We start from the raw sequence: 7,953 nt of genomic DNA, 5'->3' as shown, positions 1-7,953 counted from the left end.
ACACTATCAAGATTTAAACCCAATAGTAATGCCATCTCTTCTCTAATATGTCCACGCTCATGTTCAGTGGTCGAAGAACCCATCCGGTTGAGCAGATTATGGAGATGCGGATAGTGCTTGGCTAGACAATATACATGCCATAAATGATGACTGGTGTCTGTCTGATCAAATAGCTTCTGATATACCGTTCCATCTGCCATTTGGTTGATTTCTGCAGCCACCTCCTGGACTGGCCGGTTCTCTATCACCATCGCTCCAAGCCGTTTTGCAAGATCCCCAGAACATACGGTTTCTTCTCCTTAGTTTCCATACTGCAAGAGATGGGGTGCACTGCATATGTGTGCATGTTCGCTGCAGTTTTAATCGGCGAGTCATTGATGATGAGGATTTCACTTGACCTAGCAGTCCGGTTCATCACTACAGCCTCTGGCTTGACGAAGATGGGCTTGCTACCCCTCACATGGACCATAGTTAAGCAATCCTTCTGCGTTAGGAGAAAGTCAAATGGTAATATTACTCGCGTCTGATCGTGCATCATCTGTAGCAACATTAATGCATTGTGGCGCATCATAGATGTCCAAACTCCCAATTGCAAATTGAACCCGGCCCTCTGTTTTAAGTGTCACATGGTCATTATTAGATCCCGCAGTTTCTCCCGTGTGATTAATGTGAATCTGTCTCTTTTGACCAACTTGCGACCGCAGGCTTTGGAGGGTGCAGTGACATTCGAGGACGAGCCACGCTCATGGGAGAAAAGGACACCGTTCAGATCAAAAACGATACAGTACCTTCGCCGTGACTCTAAAATGAAATGCGTCAGCATAAAAAATGGTACAAGTCAATTTTACCATTTACAATATTAGCGAATGGTGCTCCCGATGGTCATTGAGAGGGTTTTGGTCGAGGAAACGTGAAGGGTGGAAATACTCTCCTCTGCAATGTGGGGTCAATCGCATCCGATGGCGTGTGGGCACATGCCATTTCAGCTGTAGACTCTGGTACAACTGGCTCAACAGTGGCATGAGGTGGTTCCGATGGCGTGTGATCACACGCCATTTCAGCTGGTGCCTCCGTTGGCAAAGTGGACATGACCGAATAGGCAGCAGGGGTGGTGTAGGGAGGTTCCAACGGCGCGTAGTCAGACGATTGGGCACACGTTGAGTCCGTTGGAAATGAGGATACGATCGGCTCGACGGCTGGGGTGGCCTCATGCGGGTCCAATGGCGCCTGGTCACCGTCAGTTGGATACGTGGACAAGATTGACTCAGTGGTATGGGTAGCATCAAGTGGAGCGTGGTCAGCTTGCTTGGCGTTGATATGGATAGTAGCCTCCACCAGCTCTGATGACTCTTGCAGGCAAGTAGAGTCCACTGGCGGATCTATATGCATGTCCAAATATCTCCCTTCGATTGAGATGGTATCCTCCCGTGCTACTAAAAACAAACTCATTAGCACATTGAATCGACTATACTATATTTACCATCAACTGCTATTGAGGAACTAGGACCGATATCACTTGGGCGCACTGTTGATTCTGAAGGATTGGACATACGTTTCGACCCTTGCTTGGCACTATCCTTCCTCGACACTAAAGGCTAGAGTTTGTAAATTCAACTGAATAATCTCTACTTACCATTTGCTCTGCGACCTACATGGACAATGTTAGAAATGGTAAAAGGTTAGGAATGGATGTACTATTATTTACCTGATGGTTTGTCTTGTATGACCTTCCTCCGCTGCTCTTTGGCCACCTCAGGCTGGCCATCGTCATCATCATCGTCGTCGTCGTTATTGTGATCGTCACCATTGTGAGGACCATCCAAGTCCTCTTCGTCCTCCTCTTCTTCGTCCTCCTCTTCTTTGTCCTCCTCTTCGTCCTTCTGCTCTTCCTGCTCATTATCTTTCTCTAGCTCCTCATCCCCCTCCTGCATTTCTTCCATAGGCTGCTTAGGCTGGATGGCTTGTTCTTCCAGGACCATATTGGGAAAATCATCTGGCCGAGTCTCCATCTCAAAATACAAGACATCCATAGCCTGTTTTAGTGCGTGACCTAGGACTGTATCCTCACCCGATTGTCTTAACATGGTTTCTGCACGTTCTTGCACCCTTCGAAGACGACGAGATGAGAAAAACGTGGCCCTGACTTGAAAAGCATCCCTCATCCATTGTACCTCTCCATTGAGATTGGGGAAGGGGAGTCTGCCATAGGAATCTGAGTCAGGAGGTGGTGACTGGCTACTTTCACTCAGCCCTTGATCTGCAATGAATGGCATGAGCACACACGCCATAACCGCGAGGCATTACCTATCATCTTTTCGTTGCCCTTCTTCCTTTTCAAATCAAACGCCTATGATCCCGATGACTGTCCAACGTGCTTTCGCTTTTTATGACCACTGTCAGTTTGAGCTTGGCTGGTGCTTGCCTGTTTTGCCTTTGAAGAAGTGTCTCCTACAAGGAATGGCATGAGACCACACGCCATTGCAAATATAATTTGTACCTCCTTTTTTCCTATTGCTTGTCTGTTTGTCCTTCTTCGACGCGCCACCAGTGCGCTTTTCAGTCCTCGTGTCTGAATATTCACAACGATCTATAATCAAAATGGCGTGAGGCCTCACGTGACCTTACCTTGTGCAGGTTGTGAGCTCGGCCCAACATGGGTATCTTCAACAGTAGCTGTTAACGCCGTTTCAGCATCTGGGGGTGGCCACGCTCCTGCATACAGAGCTTGTGAGATAACATTTAAACTTAAAGTGCATACTCACCAAGTTCGCAGAGAAGATACTGTTTTTCTTTGGCAACTGTAATTATATGCTCCATTGAAGTCACCTCTTCAATGGAGTTTGTCACCGCAACACACGGGACACCCTTGAGTAGTGCGGCTCAAAAGAATAGTCCGCCGCAATTGTACTCGACAACGCATTTGCCCTTGGAGTCGGAAGCAGGTGACCCACCCGCTATTGCGTTGAAGACCCAGCTGAGCATTTCCCATGCTGCACCTGAAGCTTTCTTTGGATTCGAAAGCTCCATAGCCATCTTCAGTTCCTCAGGCACGGGTAAATTGACCTCCCTCATATCAATTCGATCGGCCTTGTCGAACGAAGCTGGGAAGTCACTCCAGTCCCACTCTGCTGCAGGACCAATAACAAGGGCGACTGTGAAGATGCGGACATTCGTCGGTATCTTCTTCTTAGCCATTATCCCATGGATCTCCCGCATCTTCTTGCCTTTCAACCGAGCCTTCACCTCGTTTAAGGCCTTCTAGAACTTGTGATAGGATTCGGAGTCGTAGATCATATAGTGGACTGAAGATTCCACCTCCGCAAGTCCCACCATTAAGTCAATGATGGAGCTGACTTCGTCTGCATGAGTGATCTCCTCGTTTGTGAAGTCCATCACACAAAAGATGTTCTTGACCTGCTCATCTCCGCGGGAAACGATGCTCCTCCACCTTTGATCCTCATCCGAATTCACGTATACCCGGTAAGGTTCTCGATAGGCCTCTGCTGCGGGGTCGAGCTATTTCTGAAGCCGGCGGTTGACATCCCTCTTAATGAAATTTGGATACTGATCCAACTTCTCAGCTTTACTTTTCGTGGCATCCTGCAGCAGATCGATGAACTTGGGGGCCCCCTTCACGTACTCGTCGATGTCTTCATTTGACAACTCCAGCGCTTCCATCATCTCTTGCGTGGTGTCGATGCTCACCCTCTCCACGGCCACTTGCTCGAAGATCCAATCCTTCAATAGCGCACGAGCTCTCAGATTCGTGCACAAGTCCTCGTATGTCACAATATGGCCGGGAGTCATTTTGGTCTTGTTGAAGATTACCTCACCACGTAGAAGAGCATTAGCCACTGTCAGAAGGTCGTCGTCGTCTAGAGACCGCGAGAAACGCAAGGCGTTGAGCTTCAAATCATTGGGCTTCCGGCCGTCCTCCACACCCATTGAGTTTAGCAACTCCCCGTCATGGTACCTCCTCAGCACATCTACCCATTTGTCAAAAACAACTTTTGTCGCGAGTAGAATGTTATGGATGCTGAGTGTGTCATTGACCCCCAGTGTTTTTGAGAGAAGACTCGAGAATTCCTGCAATGGAAATAGCGTGAGGCCACATGCCACATGCAACGAGGCTTACCTGCCAGACGCTAGTTGCTAGTGCACGTCCTTGTCCTGGTTTTTGTGGCTTCTTCAGTTGAACCCAGAGCTTCTGTGTTCGTGCCAATGTCTCGTGCAGACCCGATTTGTAGCATGTTTCTTGCTTGACATTCTGCGCGTGGGAGATGTATATGATAGATCGGAGGGGCGAGTTGCCTTTTATCAGGCGGACAACTCTTGTCTTGAAGACTTTCTTCACCTCCTCGCCCACCATAATATCCACAACTATCTCTTGCATCGCCAAGCTAGAATGCTGCCCGGAGACGGCATAGAACCGGATGTTCTGATCGTCCAACACCTTCCTATTGATCAAGTCTGGAAACCTCGTCTCGCCCTTCATTGTTCGGTAGTAGGGGATCACGTCTACGATGTCGGGTGTTACTGGACTTGCCAGCATCTTCTGCTTCAGTTTCTCCACCCACTCATCAGATACTAGCCTGTGGTTGTATTTGCTTTGGATGTCGATACGGCTCACGTCGATTGTATATACTTTGTTGGAATAGTAACAAGTACTATTATCTGCGACGATTTTTGCTGCCTCTTCTTGCTTTTTCTGCTCTTTGCGGCTCTTCTTTTTGGTGGGTGTAGTGTTCGAACTCGAGGCAATGGCATCACCGAGTAGCTTCTTTTTTGGAGCAAGAGAGTCGGACATCGGCTTGAGCTTGACCACCCTTTTCTGCTTCGGGGTAGTTTCCAGATCGACCCCCTTCCCCTTCGCTTCGCGAACTGGAGGCACTCTCAACGGCTCAATGTTGGAATATAGTTTTTGAACATCGCCATAGGTGAGGTCCGTGGATTCCATGTGATCTTCATAGACCCGCAACGTCTTTGAAATTGTGGGCCTCCTGGACAACCTCTCCCTAGCTCCCTCTAGGAATTCCTCATAGCCGTTGCCCCCCTCCGGGAAGCCGCTAGGATGTGCAAGGTGGATCTTGAAGGCGGACGCTGTCTCTACCACAAGTGCCAGTCCATATTCTTGCATGGAACTGCATGGAGTGTCTGTCACTTGGATGAGGATCCCCATGCATTCTTTTCTCCCACCATCTGTGTTGTACAGCCTCAGATCCTCGCCTTCCATCCCGAAAGTCCAACTGGTGAGCTCCTCCCCCTTCTCTGCATCCACATTGACAGTGGCTGGAAGAAGAACGCAATTCCTCGCCTGTTCAGAAATGCACAACAATTAGAGCTGACAGATGAAAAGCTAGCAGCTGGAAATAACGTGAGGCCACACGCTATTCACCACTGCATCAGATGTCTTGAGGTTGCATCCTAAGATGGCGTGAGGCTACACGCCATCTGTAACCGGACTGCACTCGAGAGCCTAATCGGTGCATGCCAATGTTGCTACTGAATGGCATGTGGCCTCATGCCATTTTCTACTTGGCCTAAAAGACTTACCATTTGAAGCCGAATGGAGGCGTGACAATCGAGGCCAGACTCGCTGGCGAATGTGCACTGTGTGTGTAGCGGATCGTAGCAGCAAGGCTACTCTGCCACTTACAGTTGGAGAGTGGCGCTGAAATCTCCCGGGACACCAAGTGGGCTGCGTGTGGGTGGCGGAGTGGGCGGCGGAGTTGGCGGCGAAGTTACAAACTGGGTGTGTCTTGAAGTGGACGCCGATGCACACGAGCGCGATGCGAGCGCGAGTGTGATGCAAGCGCGAGTGGACGCCGATGCACACGAGAAACCTGTAGAGAAGGTAGATGAGTGCGAATGTGAGCGTGATCGCGAGTGGGAGCGCAATGCGAGCGCGAGTACGAAGCAAAATGCAAAACCTAACCTCACACGCGCGAAATGTCACGACGGTTGGTAATCCTGCCACGTCATCATTCATCAGACTTGGGCGCCACCATTAATTTCTGGATCACCGCGCGCATGCATGCACGTGAAATCCAAAAGAAATCCGCAACGTCATCATTCCTCGGACTGCATGCACGCGAAATCCAAAAGAAAGATCATGATTGGGATATCATTTAATACCCTCGCTATATTTATACCATGCATGATTGAATATTCCAAAGCATCTTGTATTTCCAAAAATGCCAGATGTTCAGCTAAATAAAGAATGGTATACAAAAAATCCCAAAAAATGCACCAAAAAATGCTCGGCGTCATCTGGCGTTATCTCTTGAATGGCGTGGGGCCGCATGCCATTTTCAGGGGCACATAGGAGTATATTCCTAGAATATTCTAACACGCGCGAGATTTTTTTGAGTTTTCTGGAGATCCAACCGTTAGATCGCAACTAGATTTTATAGAATGGTATACAATGTCTTTCTTGATGACCCTGCAAAGAAGCATCTCGATCGGACACCACATGAGACCACACGAGCCTTACAATGTTTCAGGGGCATTTGCCATAGATCCGACCGTTATTTTGCTCCAAGATTTTACAGTTTGGTGTGCATTGACCTTTCCATCGAAACTGCAAAGGGACATCACAATCAGATGCGGGATCACAAGAAACTAACTTCACTAACTCTGGTTTCACCAAGATCTACGTAAGGAGTTATGAAATGAAAGGACCCTCTCTATTGAAATGTGTTTATGGTCCTAGGGGCATTGTGACATATCAAAGGATTTTGCATCAAGTTCTGTATTTGCATGTTTATCAAGCTCCTGAATTGCTAAACCCTAAACCCTAAACCCTAAACATGTGGCAAATGCTGCGTGAAGAAAGATGCCCTTTCTGGGCAAATGCTGTAAGAGGCAGATGCCGAGCAGATGTATCTCAGGCTAGCGAAGGGGACAAACGAAAGCTAGCTATAAACATGACGGGATGCAAATAGATTACTAGGCTGGTCCTGCGAAAATCAAAAACCATAATTGAAAACATTGAAAATGCAAAAAGAAAGGTTTATAATATTTTTGAATTTTAAGCAACCAAAGGAATGTAAGTAGGGCATGTGTTTGTAAGTTTAAAAATGCCTCAACCACTTAAATTCCCAAGTAAATAAAGTTGTTTCTATTTTTGGTACAGGTAAACTTTATAGCGTGTGGGCTCATGCAATTTTGAACCCAAAAATACACCAAAAAATGCTTGACTAGCATTATTCTTTGAATGGCGTGTGGCCTTATATTGCCATAAATGGACGTACACACACAACATAATTATTCCTTTACACGGCGAATAATCTTGGCGCGGATCGCTGATATGGCATGGCAAAGTTCGAATCACTGACATGGCACAACTGGATCGAGGCAAGGACATGATGTGACAAAGTTCAACCTCCGACAGCAAAGTCTAGACGCTACTCAGTTTGAAATTTGTCAGAGGAATCATAAGATCTGGTTTGTCAGAGGATTTGATGTGACGTTCAAGCGTGTGTTATTTTTGAATTCTCGAACTCATTCCTAGGTCTATCATTTTTGTGCGCCGTGTTCTTGGTTCCGCTGAGCACAGTGAGCGCTGCTTGTGTAAACGGCGTTGTGAGCTGTGGTTTATGCGTCTACGAGCCGTTGCGGCATTGCGAGGGCCATTGCGAGCGACAGTTTATGCGAGTGGCAGTTTGTGCGAGCAGCGCTACGAGCAGTTGCGGTGTTACGAGCGGCGCTACGAGTAGTTGCGGTGTTGCGAGCGGCACTGTCTTTGGTGTGGCTACCGCTTCCTCTTGATATTCGGCACTTGTGCTTCCTGGTATGTTCACCTACTTGTAGCTATGTGTTTATCAAGATGGCATGAGGCCTCATGCCAATTTTGTGAATGCGAAATTTCACATGGGTGTCAATAGCATGTTTGAATAATGGCATGTGGCCTCATGCTATTGAGGTTGTTTGGTATGTTATGATTTAGGCCAT

The sequence above is a fragment of the Selaginella moellendorffii genome, unplaced genomic scaffold (assembly GCF_000143415.4).
Source record: "Selaginella moellendorffii unplaced genomic scaffold, v1.0 SELMOscaffold_40, whole genome shotgun sequence".
Lineage (NCBI taxonomy): Eukaryota > Viridiplantae > Streptophyta > Lycopodiopsida > Selaginellales > Selaginellaceae > Selaginella > Selaginella moellendorffii.
This window is presented reverse-complemented; position numbering follows the sequence as displayed.